Source organism: Podarcis melisellensis (assembly GCF_964234715.1).
Source record: "Podarcis melisellensis genome assembly, chromosome: 3".
In the NCBI taxonomy this organism is placed as follows: Eukaryota; Metazoa; Chordata; class Lepidosauria; order Squamata; family Lacertidae; genus Podarcis; species Podarcis melisellensis.
The window spans coordinates 23,269,788-23,291,733 of NC_138530.1; the positions used below are offsets into that span (position 1 = coordinate 23,269,788).

The 21,946-nt window shown below is 44.6% G+C and overlaps 1 long non-coding RNA gene across 1 annotated transcript in view; it reads right to left on the minus strand.

The window, feature by feature from the left end:
- The window catches only part of LOC309366030, a 115,198-nt gene that overhangs the window by 49,981 nt on the left and 43,271 nt on the right, over positions 1-21,946 (minus strand). The gene's annotated exons all lie outside the window — the stretch shown is intronic.

Sequence of the window (21,946 nt, forward strand, 5' to 3'; positions counted from 1 at the left end):
CTTGAGCCAGAGAAAGCCTGTCTTTCTCCAGAAGGACACTTGAAACAGAGAACACAATGGAATCTCCACTGAGATTAATGGCATCCACACAAGAGCAGCGCAGCAGTCATTATGCATCACCATTTCTACAAATCCAAAAGAGCATCGTTACCTATTTACTCAAGGGAATGTTTATGAAACACCGGTATATATTAAGTTACGTTTTTAAAAAAATGTTTTACAGCTTTAGTTGCATTGCAGAATGTAAAATTGCTTATTTATGTATATTTCATTTTTGTATTACAATAAATTATTATTTTGAATAGGATACAGAGGATGCTTTTCAATGGCTATTCAGAGGTTTTCAGCCAAAGTATGCTCATCCACACACAAGCCAACTACAGATGCCAGTGTAACATGGTTATATCTCTGTACGGGAACCGTGGTTCTTTTACCTGGAAACAAAAACTAACTGAGCTGTATATTAGAGGTAGCACGATGCCTTATAACAGAGACCGGGAATCTAACCATGCAGATGACATGACCCCAGTTATTACCCATGTGGGTGAGGCTGATGGGAGTTGGGAGACTATATGAACTCGCTCCCACTGAAGACAGCGATGGCCACCAACTTAGATGGCTTTTGAAGAGGATTAGACAAATTCAAGGAGGACAATAACGACAATGACCATGCTATACTCTCAGCGGCAGTGTGTCTCTGAATACCGGTTACTTGCAATTAGGTGGGCAGAGTGCTGTTGCACTCCTGTCCTGCTTTCAGGTTTCCCACAGGTATCTAGTTGGCCAGAGTGCTGAACTAGGAGGGTCATCCACCCAGGGGCGTACTTTGGGATTGGCCACGTTGGCCCCTGCAAAGGGTGCAGGCCTAGGAGGGTGCAAAAATCATGCCTGCCCACACCAATACATCTTGCCAAGGGAGCCTAGGTACGCCTCTGCATTCACCTGATCCAGCAGGACACTGCTTATGAGGATGGCGTTACGAGTTCAGCTGTCTTGCTGGTGAGAATGACGGTTCAAGATAATTATATGCCACCTTTCTTTTATAAAGCCCAAGCAGACTGACAACAAAACCATAATTTAACTTAAAATATTAATTACTAAAGCATTAAAACTGTTATACCAACAGCAGCTGTTCAACAGTTAAAAGCCAACGCAACAAAACATTGGTCCATTTTGCAAGTAACGCTAAGCAAAGCAGCTGGTCTTCTCGCTTGAAGCCAGCATGTTTGATCATTTGCACTAAACCATAGTTTGATTTAATTTTGCTTATGAAGCCGGTCGATAAAACAGCTGTATACAACCCAAAAACCTTCAGGGGAATTTCACCAGAGACAACCTGTGAGCAAGTAAAGAGTTCCCTTCACTGCTTTAGATATATATCCCCCTGGGGTATATGGAGTGTTAGTACCTATAATGAGAGACATGTGCTCTTTCTGGGGTAGTTTGTCCACTTTTGGTGCTCAGCCTGCACTCGGCTCTCCTAGAACCTGTCAACATGCGACAGTGGCCACACCCCAGGAAAGGGTTGCCTGGCCAGCTCTAAACCAGGTGAGGATAGCTGATGGGTCTCAAACCCTCCATGAATTAGGGACTTGCCCTGCATGCGAAGATGGGCTGATTGAGCGGATAAGACCAATAGTGGGTCAGTAAGGCAGTTTCTGCATGTGCTGTAGAGGGAAGTGAGTGGCAGATGGGGCTCATCAACATGGGAAGGTAGCCCATTGAGAAGGAAAAAAACTGATCCTCAGCTCCCTTGTGGGATATCTTCAGGAGAAGAAAAGGCTAAGGAGTAAACCCTACACAAATCTGGCGTGGAGTCCCTAAGATGGCTGGATGGCGTCTTGTACGCCTCCTCCTGGCAACTCCTGCAGCCAAACTGGTGCCCAACATATTGCTCTGCTCTCCTCTGGACCACATCAATGAGGCTGAGGGGGTGGTCTTGTCATACACACTGCCCAGGCTTATGCTCCAGGAAGGTCACTTTGGCACTGCTAATGCAGCAGTTTGATTTCACCTGTGGAGACGCACTGTATTGTCTCTCAAGACAGATGCAAAATATAACCGCACTACTCATCCAGCCCACGCAGAGTTAGATTTAAGGAGCAGAGCTTTAAAGAGAAATAGGATTCCCAGGCACTCAGGTAAAATTTGATGATGTGGTGTCTCTACCAGACCAAGCATTGCCATTGTTTGTGAAGGGGCAATAGTTTAGAGTAGAGCTCAGGTTCAGTCCCCAGCATCTCAAAGGGCCTCATGTACATGGAAGTGAGTCTACTCAAGAGCCCAGAGAGGCTGTGTCAGTCAAAACAGATAGCACTTTCCTACATGTGTCTTCATACTACATTTCAAAGGCCACTCCTGTTCTGAATGTAAACTCTTGCACTGATCCTAATCCTCTTTATGTAACAGATGTATTCTCTGCTGATATTTGTTAGGCATCCCCTTTACTGGGAAACAAATATTTAATTCTTTTAACCTCCAAAAGCCCCAACCAGGCTAGGAATGAGCTGGATTTTATTTTGGCCTAGCAGCATGGTTGCAAAGGTCAAAGGCTGTGTCCTCAAACGATCCTTGTTAATCTGTAAGGCAGCCAGGCTTTAAACAGCAGGCCTGCTTCTTGCTGAGGGAATGGTTCTCTCAGCACTGGATTTAGGGGCAGTGCAGGCGGTTCTGCTGCACAGGGTGTTGAGCTGAGGGGGCACAAAACTGAGAAGGGGCATAATTGAGAAGATCTATTTTGGGGCACCAAATTTTGGCCTCTCACAGGGTGCCATATTATGAAAGATCACCCAATTCCACCCCTGAGTTGTCTGTCTGGATTTCAGGTGGGGGCTTGCAGGATAGACAGAGTGCTCCAAGGATGGCCACTTACACAACACCAAAAACAGTCTTTGCCTGGGAGCAGCATATGAGTGTTGGTGCTGACCTTTAACACCCCAAACAACCTCAGCCCAGAATACCTGAAGGAGTGTCTCCACCCCCATTGTCCAGCCCGGAGACTGATGTCCAGCACCAAGGGCCTTTTGGCTGTTCCCACACTGAAAGAAGTGAAGCTACAGGGAACCAGGCACAGGGCCTTCTCGGTAGTGGCGCCTGCCCTGTGGAATGCCCTCCCATCAGATGTCAAGGAAACAGTGGCGGAGCTTCATGCTCTGGCACCGGGGGGGGGGGAGAGCAGGTGGTGGTGGGGCTGATGCGTGTCCTGGGGACGTGGCACGCCACCCACAGGGGAGTGGCGCATGTCCTGAGGGCATGGCGTGCCGCCTGAGGGCGCGTGGCACCTAGCACGAGCAGGGGAGCAGCTGCTATGGCACCCCACTAGGATTGTGCTGCCGGGGGCAGTGAGCTCCCTCCGCACTCCTCTTCCTCTGCCAGTGCAAGGAAATAAACAACTATCTGACTTTTAGAAGACATCTGAAGGCAGCTCTTTTTAGGGACGTTTTTAATGTTTGATGTTTTGTTGGGTTTTCAATATTCTGTTGGGAGCTGCCCAGAGTGGCTGGGGAGGCCCAGTCAAATGGGCAGGGTATAAGTAATAAATTATTATTATTATTATTATTATTATTATTATTATTATTATTATTATTATTATTTGCACAAGAGCACTCTCCCTTCCTGTGGTTTCCAGCAACTGGCATTCAGAATCATTGCAGCACTGTGGAGGCAGTTCTAGAAGCCACCAATAGCCCTCTCCTCCATGAATTTGCCTAGTCTTCACTTAATTCATTGGATGTCCACGAGTTCTAGGGCCTTGAGAGAGACAGAAAAACTCTCTATCCCTTTCCTCCATGCCATGCCTAGTTTTATAAACTTCTGTCAAGTCACTTCTTACCTTTAAACTAAGAAGTCCCAAAGGCTGTATCCTTTCCTCTATCATTCTAGTGCTGTGAGCAAGAAAAACTTTTCTCTACCCACTTTTCCCATGACATGCTCTGTTTTATACACATCTGTCGTGTTTCCTCTTACTCACCTTTTCTCCAAATTAAAATGCAAGAGAAAAACAGATCCCCCAAATCCTGCAAGTGGAAAAGTAGCATAATAGATAGACATTTAAGTTAGAATCCTTCTCCCTGACCTCTGGCTCTATACAGAGGGGGCTTTGCGTACAGAGAAATTATCTTATTATATGAGACTATGGGTGGATCTAAACACAGGAAAAAACACTATAAATGTCAGAAATTAGATAGTTTTAACAGAAGAAAAAAATCTTTATGGAAAACCGTGTTTTAAATTTTCCTGCTCTCTGGCGCCATCTGGTGCTGCATATTTGCAGCACATTCAAACCACTGTTTCTTTACTAATGTAACTGAGTCCTACACCTTGTCTGAAACGATCCAGTGTGGACAGAGGTTTACAACCTCAATGAAAATAAAGCCAAGGGATAGAAGAAAAGAAAAAGTCATTATCCTTAGATGCTGCTTGCGGCTTTGTGTCCCATGGTGAGCTTGCCGACCCGAATTGCCAAAATGAAATGTTGCAAGGGAATTTGTTCTGGAAGCCACTGAAGTAATAACTCATGAACTCTGCACAGCTATTTTTACTCAGACGTTTTCACAGCTAGAACCAGACATATTTTACAACTGGGGAAGAATGGAGTTGTCAGAGAGCAATACATACAAACCTGAAATGAAAATATGAATGTGACTGTGTGCATGGTGCTTGGTTGTGTGGTTTCTGTTTGTATCTGGGTCTCTTGCTTATCTGGGTTGCCCTGAAACAGCCTTGCGCAGCCGATTACCCTCCAGCTATTGTTGAAGTCCAGCTGCCATCATCCCTGAGCACTGGAAAAACTGGCTGCGGCTGAAAGGAATTGGAGTCCTAAACCTCCAGAAGGTACCAGGTTGACAAAGGCTGTTCTGGACCACAGAAACACATCTCGACCCTGCCAATTATTGCTAGTGATGGAGAGTTCGCATTCCCTATGATCACGCATCTGCACTTCAGGAACAATTTCCAAAACAGGCATAATGGATGCATCGCGACATTATCTCTTTAAACTTTCATGCTATGTTTGATAGGCTATCAAATAATAATAATAATAAAAAGAATTGCAAGTGAATGATGTCAGCTGGATAATGGCGCACAGACCAACTCTGGAGCTCGGAAAAGAAGTGGGTTGAAATCCCAAACCCCTCAATATTTTATTCAGCAGTTAAATAATAATAAAATATCCTTTGAATGATTAACTAGAAATACTAAATGAGACATGATTAGGACGGTGTAATCTGCCTGCATCAGGCTTGCACAGCTAGTGAGCAATCAAGCAGACATTCACAGCCCACCAGCCATGTATTGCTGCCTGCCAGGGGCTTGAGGACCCACCTGGTTCCAGACAGGTAGAACCAGCTGGAGGTTTGGGGGTCATTTTGCTAACCTTTGATAGGCCAGCATGACTGTACTTGGCTCACTGGGCCACCAAATGCTGGCAACTCTACCAGTTGTGGAGGCCACAGGAGAGGAGAGGGTCCTTGTGTTTGGGGTCCTGCTTGCGAGGTTCCCACAGGCATCTGGTTGGCCAGTGTGAGAACAGGATGCTGGACCAGCTGGACTGTTGACCTGATCCAGCAGCTTCTTCTTAGGTTCTTCTGTCAGTTTTTAGAGGACCTTCAATTTTAAGGGCACAGTCATCGCAGAAGATTTCTCCACTATGAGCCTCCCTGTAACTCTTGCTTACATTTATAGCCCCTCTAGATGTTTGCCTTCAGTAAGAAAGCAGCAGTCAACACTTAAGTGAAAGAAACAGAGCAGAGGACAGATTGAATACTTCAAGTATTCAGTGTGCTGTAGTGGTTAAGAGCAGTGGACTGGTAATCTGGGGAACCGGGTTCGCGTCCCCGCTCCTCCACATGCAGCTGCTGGGTGACCTTGGGCCAGTCACACTTCTCTGAAGTCTCTCAGCCCCACTCACCTCACAGAGTGTTTGTTGTGGGGGAGGAAGGGAAAGGAGAATGTTAGCCGCTTTGAGATTCCTGAAGGGGAGTGATAAAGCGGGATATCAAATCCAAACTCCTCCTCCTCCTCCTCCTCCTCCTCCTTCTTCTTCTTCTTGGGACTGCCCACATTTTTGCTGCTTCTGCTGCCCAAGCTTTGAATTCTATTCTAACTTTCTTCTGCAGCTCTGTGTAATGTTTCCTTAATGTGATTTTTGGACACCATAAAATGTATTATTGATCATTATCCTTGACCGAAGAACGGTACACTCCTTCTATCTGGGATGCTCATCCTCTTCCACCGAATGCGCAACTTCGGAAGGGACACACATGGAGCAGTGAGCAAGGAAGCCGAATCAACCCTGGGGATCAATGGAGTGGCAGACGTTGCAGCCAGATCGCCCTCACATCCATCAGATACAGGTAGGTAGTCGTGTTGGTCTGGCGCAGTCAAAATATATTTTTTTAAAAAATTAAATGTCCAGTAGCACCTTAGAGACCAACTAAGTTTGTTCTGGGTATAAGCTTTCATGTGCACGCACACTTCTTCAAATAACTTATACTTCAGAAAGCTTATACCCAGAACAAACTAGTTGGTCTCTAAGGTGCTACTGGGCGCTCTCTCTCTCTCTCTCTCTCTCTCTCTCTCTCTCTCTCTCTATATATATATATATATATTTCGAATCCATCAGATAATTATCTTATGTTCCTAAATGTGGGATTTAACACATTTGATAAAGAGCATATACAGAAGTATGCCCCCTGCTTCCACCTCCAAATGTTGATAGGATATTTGTATATTGTTTTGAGCAATTTTGTACATCGCACATTGCATTCAGGAGTTTTGGAGAAAATAGCCCATATTTTTTTATTTAAAAATAAATGGCTAGGATCAGTACATCACTTTGAACCAGGGAAATGGCACATGACATTTATAAGCAAACCAAAGGGAGACATTATATTATAATGCAAGACAAACATATCTCAGATAACTGAAGACTGACATTACATGGACTTTGGGCTTACTCCCAGAGTGCCCAGCCATCTACTTGAATCCCATCTGAACTCATTCATGGATTTGATTCTGTGGCAGTTCTTTTGTTGAAAAAGGGCGGCTTTCAACCAAATAATTATGGTGGCATAAGGATTAGCACTAGCACAATGTGACCCCCTACCCCATCCTCCTGCACGTGCCCCACACCATCCTTGAGTCTGTTCCTGAGGGTTGACAGAACCCATGTAACCGATTTAGGAGACTCATGGGAGAGGAGAGGGAATGATCTGCTGAAGACTACGTTGAGTCCTGCTTATGCACAATTACTCATGGGTGCCAGTATGCTAAGCAACACTTCAATAATTATTCCTTCAAAAATCCACAATAGGTGGGAGACTACTTGTTCTTTCTGCTCAGTTCCTGCTTGGCCTCCCCTGCATTGAATAACATCAATAATAATAATAATAATAATAATAATAATAATAATAATAATAATAATAGTAATAATAATAGTAATAATAATTTATTATTTATACCCCGTCCATCTGGCTGGGTTTCCCCAGCCACTCTGGGCAGCTTCCAACAAAACACTAAAATACAATAACCTATTAAACATTAAAAGCTTCCCTAAATAGGGCTGCCTTCAGATGTCTTCTAAAAGTTTGGTAGTTATTTTTCTCTTTGACATCTGATGGGAGGGTGTTCCACAGGGGGGGCACCACTACCGAGAAGGCCCTCTGCCTGGTTCCCTGTAACTTGGCTTCTCGTAGTGAGGGAACCACCAGAAGGCCCTCGGTGCTGGACCTCAGTGTCCGGGCAGAACGATGGAGGTGGAGACGCTCTTTCAGGTATACTGGCCCAAGGCCGTTTAGGGGTTTAAGTATGCCCACATTTCATAGGATGCCAGGATTGGACATAATAAAATAAGAGGAGTGCTGCCTTTACATAATCAACTGTACCCCCCTCTCTCTTTGTGTGTGTGTGTGTGTGTCTGTCTGTCTGTTTCTGTCTCTAGCTCTTGCTCTCTCACACACAAACACAGCCTCACAAGATGGAGGCTTTTTGACATATTTATACCTGCCCCCTCAATCCTTTCTAGTTCACCTCTGCTTTAGTGGACATATGAATGCTACAGAACAGGACGGAGCAGTCTTGCTGGGCCTTGGACGGAGCAAAACAATTTTATCTTGCGCCTTAATACTTCTGTCGATACATCCTACTGTGGCATTTGCCCGGCGGCACAAAAGTTACACTACGCAATGGAAGTTCAAGTCTTTTAATGTATTTCTTTCCTCTGCGCCTTTCTGAGAGATGCTAAATTATAGAATAAAGCTGCTGGAGCTTCAGGCAGAAGTAAATTAGGAAAAAGGCCAGCAAGCTTCGCTCGCAGGAAAGCCCTGGTCTCATTGGCAGGGAGGGTCTGTATGTGTGGGGAGCTGTTCCTAACGTTGCCGAGACGTTCTTTCAAGTTTCCTAATAGTCTTGCATCACCCATAAACAATGGAGAACATTCTGGTGTTATTACTTCTTGAGTTCTGCTCTAATTAGAAACCTTCAGGCTATGATATTATGGCTGGTTGCTTTGGATCAATATGACACATTCAGCCTTTCTTGGTAAACTCCATTCAACTAACAGCATATAGCCAGTTTTATTGCTGCTCTAAGTCCTGTGTAAGGGTTTTCCTCATCCCACTTCTGCCTTCTTGGGTCCTGGTCCATGCTGCCTGCCAACCTACCTCTCTCCTCCTGTACAACAGACAGGCATGCCTGTTCCTAAGCATGGGATTTCTACATGCAAAGCTACAACCCTTCCCCTAATGCACAGTGCTGCTCCTCAGAACATTCCTGCCACGTCTATAAGTCTTCATCCATCTCAATAATTTCTCACAACAGGAATCAACCTCATTTTTCCTCGTCTCAGGTATGACTTTCCTAGGAAGTCCATCTGCATTCCATCAAGGCATCAGAATCAATCGGGCCTCAAACGTTCCCTGACACAAGTAATGGCTCACTCAATCCACCCGAATGGACTCGATCAATCAGTGGTTCAAAAGGCTTAGCTAGACGAATCGGGGATTTGCCAGGCCGAAAGTGTGTGCGACTGTGCGCATGTATCAACGCGAGAAGGGCACTGCAGCCTTCGAGCTCTAATGAGTGCCCAGAGTTGATGTGGAAATCTATATTCAAGAAATGTAATTTCCATCTGGAGAAGGAGGAAATACAAGCTCGAGGTTGTGGGTAATTTATGAGTTCTGAGGTATAAATGCATGTGGCAGCAATGGATTAATTTTGTTCTTCCTTCTGAACTATTGAGGCGCTCAGGCAGAACGCTTCTATCTCTGTAGCATTTGAGACTTTCTTCTCCTTCTCTTGACAATCCCTGCTTGAACAGGTTGGATTTATCCGGCTTTCTGACGAGTAGCATTCTCAGATCTTCCCTATGCAGTTTCAAGTGTTGCCTTCTCTAAACACTCTTTTATTTCTATATTCTATTCTAAGGTACTTTGTACATGGCTGTGAAAGGATGTTATACTGAAAGCACACTTGTGCATGACTTCTAAACACAAAGGTCATCTGCAATGTTTGGGAGCCTTAATTTGCTTGGAGGCAATTTCCTCTGGCTTGCTTCCCTTGCCTGCAAAGCATTTTCTAATTCCTGAAAAATATAAACCTTTCCTTTTCACGCAGTTGTATTATTCTGTGTGGTATGAGGAGACTTACAGTGGATTTCTGGACCTTATAGCAGGGGTCACCAACATGGTGACCACCAGTCCATCCTACGATGCCAGCAAAATCCCCTCAAGAAACCAGAATGCATGAGAAAGACTGTTTGCTTTCCTGCTCTGTTCCCCATGGTATTGGTTCAGTTGTTTCTTCATTGAATGTCTCCCCTTCAACATGGCCACATTTCATTGGATGCCAGGACTGCACATCCACCCCCAGTTCCTTTCTGCAAATGGAAATGTGCAAAGATCTCTCTGTGAGTTAGCTTGGCAGGGTCTTTCCCAGCATTGATTGAGGGTGGGTGAGTGAGTGCTTGGGCTGTTTTGTGGTCCTGTCTCTTTTCCTCTTCCTTCAGATGTGGCAATTGAAATATACTTGGAGTCAAGAGTGGGTTTCATGCTCTTTATTCAGCTCATAGTGGTGAGGAGGAATGGAAGTTCCCCCAGAATGTCTGCTTTATATACGTGATTTACACAATGGGCCCCACGTGATTGGCTAATTCCGGGATTCACCTGTAGGCCAATCAGGTTGTGGATTCACTTCCACCTGGAGCTGGATTGGGTGGCTCCTGTGGAGCAAACAGACTGCTGCATTGTGGACCCTATTGTTCTAGGACCAATCAGACTGCTGCATTCTGAATCCTATTGTTCTAGGACCAATCAGACTGCTGCCTTTTGGATCCTATTCAACTCAGTACATAACAGCAACCATTTTATGTTAATGTAATGCCCTCTACAGCAGCTGTTTTGTGATACTTCCTCAAAATTCCAAATGTGCCCTGCCTAAAAGTGTTTCGAACCCTAAATTGAACCACTGGGGTTCTGCTGGTGGGCACAAGTAATTTGTAATCATGCATAGGAGTTTTCTGAGGGTATGTGGATTCCATGCCATTTCTGTTTAATTTTATTCATTTTAAGCCTGCTCTTCATCACAATATGATGTAGATATTATTATGTACAATAATGTCTACAGTATTGTTTGCCAAACTGCTCTCTGAAGTGTCTCCCCCTCTTGGTTAACCAGCTAGTCTGGGACTCCTGCCATCCACACTATTTGCTTGCCTGCCTGCCATTTTCTAGTCACACTGGAGTTGTTGTCGCCACGTACTGATGGCCATATGAACTGCAGCATGATGACACCTTACATTTTTATGTATATAGAAAGAAATATAGATTACTTGTGTGCCTGTGTTTCACAGTTTTCTGTTGGATCAATGTTTCCCTCCTCAAGGAGGTTTTGGTGTTGGGATGGATCGTCAGTGTGTGCATTCATGGACATGTTCTCTTTCCCTTCCATTTTTGCACGAGGTAATTTTAATTGAACCAGTAGGCACTTCCTTGAACACACATGGAAGCCACCGTATAGAAAGACAAGTGGAACTTCAAAAGTACTTTCTGCTGAAAACTTGCTATAATTTATAACTCATCCAGTGCAATTACAGACTATTTATTCCTTGCCAATGTAATTACGGAAAAATGAAATTTCTGAAAGCGTATTCTTTATTATTCAAGAGACTTTTATTGGATTGTTAGAACACAGACTAATGAAATGAAAAGATCACCTTCTTTCATTAATTTTCCTCCCCAGATTCATCTTAGCTAATTTGAAAAAGTTCTGGATTTGCCCAAAGCAAAACGCTGGCACAATATTTCCTCCCTTAAAACATGTTGGATCCCTGACTCTCTCTTGCTCCTCAGCACTTTGCCATTCTTGAGAAGAATGATAATGCTTCTGCATTATGTCTAACGGGGGTGTTGCTATGGGCATAAGCAAATGGGATGGAATGAGCACCTACAATTTGAAAAAAGTACCTTGAATAAAAGACAAACAGAAGAAAAGGTTCTGAATGTACAAATGGATATGAAGGGGATTTATAGTTCCGTTCCTCCCACCTTCCCACCCCCGGCCGCCCTTTTCAGGCTTTCATACCAGACACAAATGTTTGGCGAGTGCCTAGAAAAGAAATCATAGCTCTTCAGGCAGCTTGGAGCAAAAAAATAAAATAAATCACAAGACTGCAGCAGAAAAAGACTTGGGCTTCCCCCCAAACTGTCACTTAGCAGCAGTAATATCTTCAGGTTGCAGAGCAGGGAAGAGAAGCAGGCTTATTCTATCAGGTCTACTGAGATACCAGCTGCCTGGACCATTTCCATCCCAGCTGGTCACCAAAGTTGAGCCCTGCTACTTTAAGACAGGAGTGGGAAGCTTCCTGGCTCTAGTGACCAGATCTTTATTTGGCCTCACCTCGTAGGTCCACTTAGACAGGCGAGCAGGGCTACCCATGTCTCAGCCAAATATTATGATGATGTTGGAGGTGACTGTGACTGCCTCCTGAAATACCAACAATATTTGCTTATCTGCTGGGATGCCAGTGTGGTTTAGTGGTTAAGAGCAGTGGACTCATAGTCTGGTGAACCGGGTTCGCTTCCCCACTCCTCCACATGCAGCTGCTGGGTGGCCTTGGGCTAGTCACACTTCTCTGAAGTCTCTCAGCCTCACTCACCTCTCAGCCTCACTCACACATGAAAACCTCTTTCCCCACCTTGAGCAAGGTGGGCTCCTGTGGCCCTTGAGCTGATTGGTGGTTGGGAGCATGCCTCACATCAGTGAAGGAACAATATGGATCTTGCTTGAAGCCCTTCCCTGTCCCACACCTGATGCCCTGTATGGTGCCAGTTGTAGAGCAGGTGAGCATGTCTTCCCCCAAAATGTTTGGCCCACAGGCCAGAAATTCCTCCCAGTGCCATTTTAAGAGTTGGTGAGTGAGCTTTCCTTTTCCTCCTCCTTCCTAGCCCAATTTCCTTGTGTGTCCTACCTTGTGGATTGTCCACAAGGGTAGGGATTGTCAGACCACAGACTTTTTAAAGCAGCCCCAAGAGCTATTTCAGCTATAGAGCAGGGTAAGAATGCTTTAAGTAGATAAGCAAATAAGTAGAGAGCTGGACCATAAAGAAAGTTGATCACCGAAGAATTGATGCTTTTGAATTATGGTGCTGGAGGAGACTCTTGAGAGTCCCATGGACTGCAAGAAGATCAAACGCATCCATTCTTAAGGAAATCAGCCCTGAGTGCTCACTGGAAGGACAGATCCTGAAGCTGAGGCTCCAATACTTTGGCCACCTCATGAGAAGAGAAAACTCCCTGGAAAAGACCCTGATGTTGGGAAAGATTGAGGGCACAAGGAGAAGGGGACGACAGAGGACAAGATGGTTGTACTGTGTTCTCGAAGCTACAAACATGAGTCTGACCAAACTGCGGGAGGCAGTGGAAGACAGGAGTGCCTGGCGTGCTCTGGTCCATGGGGTCACGAAGAGTCGGACACGACTAAACGACTAAACAACAACAGATAAGCAAATATTGTTGGTACATTCAGGAGGCAGTCTGAATGTGCTGTTATTGGTACCAATATTGTTGGTGCTGACCTTTAAAGCCCTAAACGGTCTTGGTCCAGTATACCTGAAGGAGCGTCTCCACTCCCATTGTTCTGCCCGGACACTGAGGTCCAGCACCGGGGCCTTCTGGTGGTTCCCTCACAGTGGTACCTCAGGTTAAGTACTTAATTCGTTCCGGTGGTCCATACTTAACCTGAAACTGTTCTTAACCTGAAGCACCACTTTAGCTAATGGGGCCTCCTGCTGCCGCCGCACCGCCGGACCACGATTTCTGTTCTCATCCTGAAGCGAAGCACTTAACCCAAGGTAATATTTCTGGGTTGGCAGAGTCTGTAAACTGAAGCATATGTAACCTGAAGCATATGTAACCCAAGGTACCACTGTATTAGTCACAGTCATGCTTCCTTGGAGACTATTTTCATAGGCAAGCACTAGATAGGTGGACGACTTGCAGGTGACGACTAACTTGATGGGGTTGTGACAAGACAATCTACTACAAGAATAGGCCACCACCATACATTCAGGGCCACTCTGCTCTCCTGACCCTGTCTGAGAGCTAGAATGATCTAACTCCCTCACAGGTGGCCAGGCAAGCTAGCAGCATTCAGCAGCATGGGGCACATGCCAGTTTTCGAAACTCCCATTGTTCTAGGGGCATTTTGCTACAGGAAATTTCATTAGTGTGAGCAGTTTCTGAGCTCTGGGAATACTACTGCGCCTAAGATTTCAGATTAAAACTGCAGAGTGGAATACAGAAGCTTTCCTTTTAGGAATAGCAGACACAGGTATAGCAAAAGAGGATCAGAAAATGTTCCTTTATGCCACAGGCACGGCGAGGACCTTAATTGCCAGAAATTGGAAAAAAGAATTAGTGCCAACAAAAAAGGAGTGGCAGGATAAATTATTAGATTATACTGAATTCGCCAGATTAACAGAGACAATTGGGAGACAACCAAGAGAAGAATTTCAAAAAGCATGGGAAAAATGCAGAGAATACTTTACCAAACAGTGCCCCAAAATATACATCTGCACTTGTTTCAATTAATTTCTACAGGAGATTTTGCAGTTTTATAAGTCACAATTAGAAAAAAATTGTAATAATCACATATAAAAGAAACAGCATACAAGAAGTAAATAAGGAGGCCATTTACAGGATAAAGGAAGTATTTTATTTTTATGTGATGTTTTCTTTGTGTAAGTGGATAGGAGTTTAATTTTGATATGTTTTAATTGTCAGTGGTAGTGTGTTTGTTTTTATGTATGAGTTGTTGTGGATTTATGTTGTAAATAAATTAATAAAATAATTATTATTTTTAAAAAAACAACAACTGCAGAGTGGGAGGAAAGGAGGACCTTTTTCTGCCTCCCCATTTCCAGCTACTCTCCGAAGACTGGAGAAGAGACCCTCTTAAGAATATTAGGGGGTGGGCAGGGGAAGGACTAGACCATGTGAAAAATGAACATAATATTTTAGCTGCAGTTCATTCATTTTCAGCTTTGTATTCTTATTATAAAAAAGCATGCCTAGCTGTTCTGTTGTTGCACACGTGACCTAGGTGTTTGATAGTGTGTTTTATCATTGAATTGTAGAGTTGGAAGGGACCCTGAGGATAATCTAGTCCATGGGTAGGCAAACTAAGGCCCGGAGGCCGGATCTGGCCCAATCGCCTTCTAAATCCTGCCTGCGATAGCCCGGGAATCAGCATCTTTTTACATGAGTAGAATGTGTCTTTTTATTTAAAATCATCTCTGGGTTATTTGTGGGGCATAGGAATTCGTTCATTTCCCCCCCCCCCCATAGAGTCGGGGCCCCCCACAAGGTCTGAGGGACAGTGGACCGGCCCCCTGCTGAAAATGTTTGCTGACCCCTGATCTAGTCCAACCCCCTGCAGTGCAGGATATGCAGCTGCCACCATGCAGGATCGAACCTGCAACCTTGGCATTATCAGCACCACGCTATAACCAACTGAGCTATTCAGAAGGCTGTGACTTTAAAATGTTACAATGTTCATATAATCAAACTGGATTGTCATGTTATATTTTGAAGTGATTTAGTATCTGATTGCTACTGGAATTATGTGTCGGTTTGCATTTTGGTTGTGCTGCTGTGAGCTTTGAGCACATCTACCGTATATGGGATGGTGACATACAAATTTAAATAATAAATAAACAATAGATCATGAAGCTGAGGCTCCAATACTTTGGCCACCTCATGAGAAGCTACCAGCATGAGTTTGACCAAACTGCAGGAGGCAGTGGAAGACAGGAGTGCCTGGCGTGCTCTGGTCCATGGGGTCACGAAGAGTTGGACACGACTAAACGACTAAACAACAACAACAACAACAAGTCTTTTGCATGTGCACTACTGCTGAGCTATGGCTCTCCTGTCCCTTTTATTTCCCCATAACCAACAAAAAGGGTTTCACCCATATTCTAGGGTTTCTTTTCATGTGTCTGTGTTGGAGTGCAAAGCCTGCCAAAACACATTCCCTGCTAGTTTCTCTCTAAAGTAAACACCAGGTGGGCAGTTGATTACAGAGATGCGTGCATTTAACCTTGTGTAACTTTATTGTGAATATAAATTTATATTTCCTCTTTGCATAATTCTTTACTATTGAAATCTGTAGAAGGAAATGATTAACAACAATCCCTGGGTAAGAAAATATTTGTGGGAGCACAGTGTGTTATTTCCTCTGAATGTGTGCATTTCATTTCCTCAGCTGAGGATGAATTTCCCAGGCTGGCCTTGAGCTAGTCACTAATTCCCAGCTTAACCCACCTCTTGGGATTTTTACGATGATAAACGTGAGAGGGCTCCCTGTATGCTGGTTTGCACTGCTTAGAGGAACGCAAATCTGATTAAAAATAAACACAAATGGATTTATTTCAACCAGTGATTTATTTCAACCAGGAAAACAATGGAACACTGCACATGCTTCTGCCAGTCAGTTAAGGTGATTCCTACACAAAATCCTGTTGGTGAAGCCTGAGATGGAAAGAACTGATTATTGGAAAACGGAGTATGTAAGATGGTGAATCGTAGAATCATAAAGGGCCACAAGGGCCGTCTTTTCCACCTCTTGCAGTGCAGGAATCTTTTGCCCAACGTGGGACTCGAACCCACGACCCCAAGGAAGATCACCTCTTCTCAGTTTGCTTTTCCATCACAACAGGTGCCAAGCAACCTACAAACCAAATTTGCCCTAAAATGCCAGAAAAACACTTATTTGGAAGGAGGAGGTATGGGGTGGTAAGGGCAGTGGCGTAGCGTGGGGGGTGCAGGGGGGCCGGCCGCACCAGGCGCAACATCTGGGGGTTAGGGTTTGGGGGCGCAAATCCACGGGTTAGGGGGCGCAAATCCATGGGTTAGGGGGTACAAATTACTTGCCTTGCCCTGGGTGCTGACAACCCACGCTACGCCACTTGGTAAGGGTGGAACGATAGCTCTGGTGGGAGACATGTCATGCTCCTTCTGGGCTAGTTTGTCCATGTTTGGTCCCCGTTGTGTACTCAGCTCTCACCTGTGGCTCCTAGAAGCTGTCAGCATGTGACAGCAGCCGCACACCAGGAAACGGCTTAGATTGACTGGCTAATCCAGGTGAGGGTAGCTGATGAATCTCAAACCTTTGATGAGTTAGGGACTTCCTCTGCATGTGAAGACGGGTTCTGGGTGAGACTAATAGTGGGTCCAATAGTCAAGGAGGGGGTTTCTGCACGTGCTGTAGAGGGAAGCGAGGGGCATATGGGGCTTATGAACCGCAGACACAGGTTGCATTCTGCTCATGTTGCGAACAGGGCTCTGGAATGGATCCCGTTCGCAACCAGAGGTACCACTGTACTAAACCTTGGCTGCCTTGCGGGATATATTCGGGGGGGAGGGGGGAGGCTAAGGAGTAAACCCTACACAAATCCAGACTGCAGTCCCTAAGACAGTTGTATTCTTCCTTCTGGCAATTCCTGCAGCCAGACTGATGCCAAACACATTGCTCTGCTTTCCTTTGGACCACATCAGTGAGGCAGTGTGTGTGTGTGTGTGTCTTGCCATCTGAGTAGCCTAGGACCTCCATACACACTGCCCAGGCTTGAGCCCTGGGGAGATCACTTCAGTGCTGCTAATGCGGCGGTTCGACTACACTCCCAGAGACACAATCCATTGTCACTTGAGACAGATGGATGCCAGCAACACAACTCACTTTTTAAGGAATTTCCGCAAGGTTTCAAACTACAGTGGTACCTCAGGTTACATACGCTTCAGGTTACAGACTCCGCTAACCCAGAAATAGTACCTCAGGTTAATAACTTTGCTTCAGGATGAGAACAGAAATCATGCTCCGGCGGCGCAGCAGCAGCAGGAGGTCCCACTAGCTAAAGTGGTGCTTCAGGTTAAGAACAGTTTCAGAACAGACCTTCAGAACGAATTAAGTACTTAACCTGAGGTACCACTGTACTCATTGTGTCACCTTGCTGCTAAAGTCTTCCTTTAGACTTCAGAAGCGAGGTTAGCAGTGTCTCCCCATTGGTTTGCTCCGCATATTAATAGCAAACACAGGTATGTGGGTTCCCTCCCGCCCTCCTACCCCATCTTTCAATTTCAAGCTCTTTACCAATGATTGCTGCATAAACAAGCCACGAACACACACAGCAATTTTCATATTCAAAATCCACCCACTCACTTGTTCTCTGTGACTGAGGGAATGGAACTGCATCTTGGGTACATTCGCAGGGCTCGAGGAGCAGACATCTGTCCTGCACAAAAGATCCTGCGAGGCAAGTTTTGGTGCACTGAGAAATTATTCCCCGCAAGAAAATACAAAGGCGTTTGAGCTGTCAGCAGTGCAGACTGTGTGTTTGTGTGTGTGAGGAGAGGAATTCTGTACTTTTTCTTTCATTAAAAAGCAATCTGAACATGAAGCCTTTCTGAAAGAACAAGCCACAGAGCCCTGGAAGGCTGCTACTGCTGCTGTTTCAATGTCATTTTTGCTTAATGAGAGCGAACACAGAACCATCTCTCACCTATTCCTCCCAAACATGCCTCAATGGTACACCCAAAAGAACAAAGAGTAGTTTGCATTTAGATCGGCCCCGGGAAATGTCTCTTGTGTGTTTACTTATTCATATATTTATGAGGCAAGGTTATTGGTGGATGCAAATCCAGGGCTCCAGTTTGCATTTCTCTGTAACCTCAGGGGAAAGCACCATCAGTCTGCTCCTCACATCATGCTGCTTGCTCCTTGAACTTTTCATCACTCTCTCAAGCCCATTTGCTACTTTCCTTGGCTCTAATGAGGCTTTGCAGATCCCAGGAAGCCAGAGCAAAGGGTTGAATGGCATGTTTTCTTGTGACTTACCTGCAATTAACATTAACCAACCTAGAGAGAGTGACGGCTTTGGAATCGCTGGGTTAGAAAGGGGATGTGGGCCAACTTTCTTCATGCTGAAAGCCTGCAACTTTTAATACCACAGGTGATCTGGTTTATTTTTGTCTCGCTTTTGTTGCACTATAGCAATCATGTAGTGGCACTGGAGAAGCATCGCAAAATAAACAAAGGCTGCATTCACGTGGCAGTTTATTCCATTTCCCTGATGACTCCCTAACCCCTGATTTCAACATTATATTGTTATGAGTTTGGGGGTGTCAAACAGCAGGATCCAGTAAGGGTTTGAATTTAATCAAGGCTTGGAGTATTAAACTGGGTGCTAGTCACTTTAATCCCTGCATCCAGCAAGTGTTTAAAATCAAATCAAGCCAGACTAGCTTCCTGTGTTCAGTTGAATAGTTGGTCTATTCCAACTCTATGATTCTATCAACCATATATCAGGAGTGCTCTGATGGTGTTTCCTGCTTGGCAGGGGGTTGGACTCAGTGGCCCTTGTGGTCTATTCCAACTCTATGATTCTACCTGAGTGATGGACCATTAAAAGAACAAAGGAAAGGGGGCTCTGTGCCAGACTAAAAATGGGTGAGGCCTCTCCCTCAACTCACAGATAGCGAGAAGAACAAAAGTCAGGGTTTAGGAGTTATATGAGCTAGAAATTGGAAGAAAAGCTGTAGGCTAGAAAGCTTGTGTGTGTGTGTGTGTGTACACACACACACACACACACACACAAACCATGTATCATAAAGACACCGCAGTCTCCTTTGTGCCTCATTTCCAAAGGAAACACAAGCTCTGGGTAAGCGCCTAGAACCTTGCACTGTTTGGAGACTGGAATGACATGCAACAATATGTACAGATCAGAAATGAGGCAATGTGAACACTCCAAATCTTTTGTAGGTACAAACAGCCTTGATAGCAGGATTGTGTGTGACTGCCCCAATAGCATCATGAGCACAAATCATCATGAATGTGGAATAAAAAGGACATCTGGATAGATACCCTGCCATGGGAGAACTGGAGATAGCTAACTGGTGGAACCGTCTGGACACTTCTTAGGGAGTAAAGCCCCTTGAAAGTAGTTGGAGTATCTATACATAGGGCAATGCTTCTAACTATGTCTAGTATTCTATTATCTAGACTGAATACAATTCTGTTGCATTCTTAAATTTATCTCCATCCCCAACAGCCCATTGAACAACAAATAAAAAGTTAGAATTCACTGCCTATACAATTGTGTCAATGCAATGTTAACAACCTCTGGTATTCTGCCATATCTGCCATATTGTAGTATAACATGGCAAGAATACTTCAGACTGATGTGGTGAATGCTAAATGTTTAGGAATGAGGTGTTAATTCTGTCATTACCCACTCGAGCTGATGATTTATCAAGATGCCACTTTGCAAGCAGAGTCCTTCCGGTTCCTGCTTTAAATAACTCTTGCTAATTTCCTCTCCACCATATGAACTGCTGTTTTAAACATATGGTTTCATTTCAACTTGTCGAGTTTTCAAAATCCTGGTTATGTTAATGACATAGCATCACCGTTTGCGATGTTTGTTTCCTCAAGCCATTTGAGGGCTAATCTAATCTGTCAGTACAAAGTGTGCCCTTTACCACACATTTTTGTCTTTGCAAGCTGATTAAAACTTTGCAGGCTGATTAAAAGTACAGTGGTGTGACTGTTTAACACTTATGCCATAAGGTGTTACCTAAAATGTCAGGCTTGGGGAGGCAAGAGAGTCTTATGGCACTTTATAAACAGCCAGAATAATCCAGAGGAACAAAGCAATGAGCAAATCCCAAGCACTGTTCCTTATGCCAGCCAAGGTGGAAGGTGCATGTGGCAGTTGTTGTTTTTTCTTTACTTTTTGGCTGCAGCACCTCCAGATCCAAAGCTACCCAGTGTTCCAAACGAAATTGCTCCATTTGAGAGTTTTCCCGGAGCCCAGTGTATAGATGCTAGGAGAGGATATATATTTTGTATGTTTTAAAGAATGGCTGTGAATTTTGTTGGATTTTTATTGTTTCATCTTTTTCTTTTGTAAACTGCTTTGAGGCTTCTTCTTTTTACAATCAAGACGTGTATATTTTTTTATGAAACAAAGCAAAACTATTAAGTGTGAGTTTTTAAATTATGAACTGGAAATAATCCCTTTTTTAAAAGCTAAGTTTCCAAGCATTGGCTATTTTTGTTGTTGTTGTTGCTCCGCCTCTCTCCTCTTCAGCCTGCCGTCCTCTCACACATCACCTTCCTCCAGCTACTGACCGTCTTTCTCTTGGATGCAGGAGCATCAAAAGGCTTCTCTCCCTAACAACGGTTGCTCGGCGACTGTCCTACACGTGACGCTCCTCCCTACCGTGGATTGGTCGATTTCGGGCTCTTGGCTTTCTTTTTTAAAACAAAAAACAACAATCTATAAACATACAGACTTCTTTTTTTTTTAAGGTTAGACTCACACTTCGACTTCAGCTTCCGGGTTGATTTTAGCTGCAATTTTTGGTACTCTCCAAAAGGCAGGCACGGCTAGAAGCTGGGCTAGAATGATCCCGCAGGGCTCTTGTGTTATGTATACAGTAACCTGTTGCCTTGATTCAGCAGTTTTCGTTTTATCTTCTTAGGAGGGATGTGGATCCCATCATGAAATACAGAAATATGAAGAAGACTGCAGGATTGCCATGTATGTTTTGGTAAAGTATATATGCTCCTAGGAAGCAATGGAAGAGACCAGCATTTTAGCGTAGATGCACAATTGGGCATCAGCACATCCACACTAAAGCAAAAGGAGAAAGAACGGGGACTCCAGCTCCCATCTGCTGCAGTCAGCATGGCCAATGGTCTGGGATGATGGGATTTGGAGTCCAGTAACATCTGGAAGGCCACAGTTTCCCTATTACTCCAGTAAATACAGGAATTTTGCTATTTTTATATCAGGTCTTAAGGTGAAAGCTTAAAAAGAAAAACCACCAACCAGCATTTACTGCTTTGAGATGACATCTGAATTTATTACAGATTTATTTTATCGACTCAGAACTGCCTGCCAGTAGGTTCAACGGGTCTCGCTTCCAGGAAATTGTGCAGAATATTTCCGCCTGGAATACTTAAACTCTGCCTTTCGAGTTCTGCTGCTCAGGTGGCGGGTTTCTTCCACTCTCACTCTTTTCCCAGGAGAGGAAAGGGTGCGTGGATGGGGAAACTGCAAAAAATGAACCAGGAAGTTTCGCCTCCGGATAACTGCAATGCGGCTCTACACCTTTCCCATCTCTTTGGCAGTGAAGACCAAAAAGTACACCGAGGTAGGCTTTGAGGTTGTCTATCTCACTGCCCGATTAGAAAGCGACTTCCTTCCGAAGCCGGCCAAACGAAACCAGAGCGCGAAAATAGTAAAATACCTACTCCAGGGCCGGGTCGCCTTTGGATCTTCATTGGCGTTTAAATGGCGCCCGCGCTTTCGTCGTTCGGACCGACTTCCTCAGGCACTCGCGCGGGACACCCCTCTAGGGGAAGAGGTCCAAGAACGACCCGGTC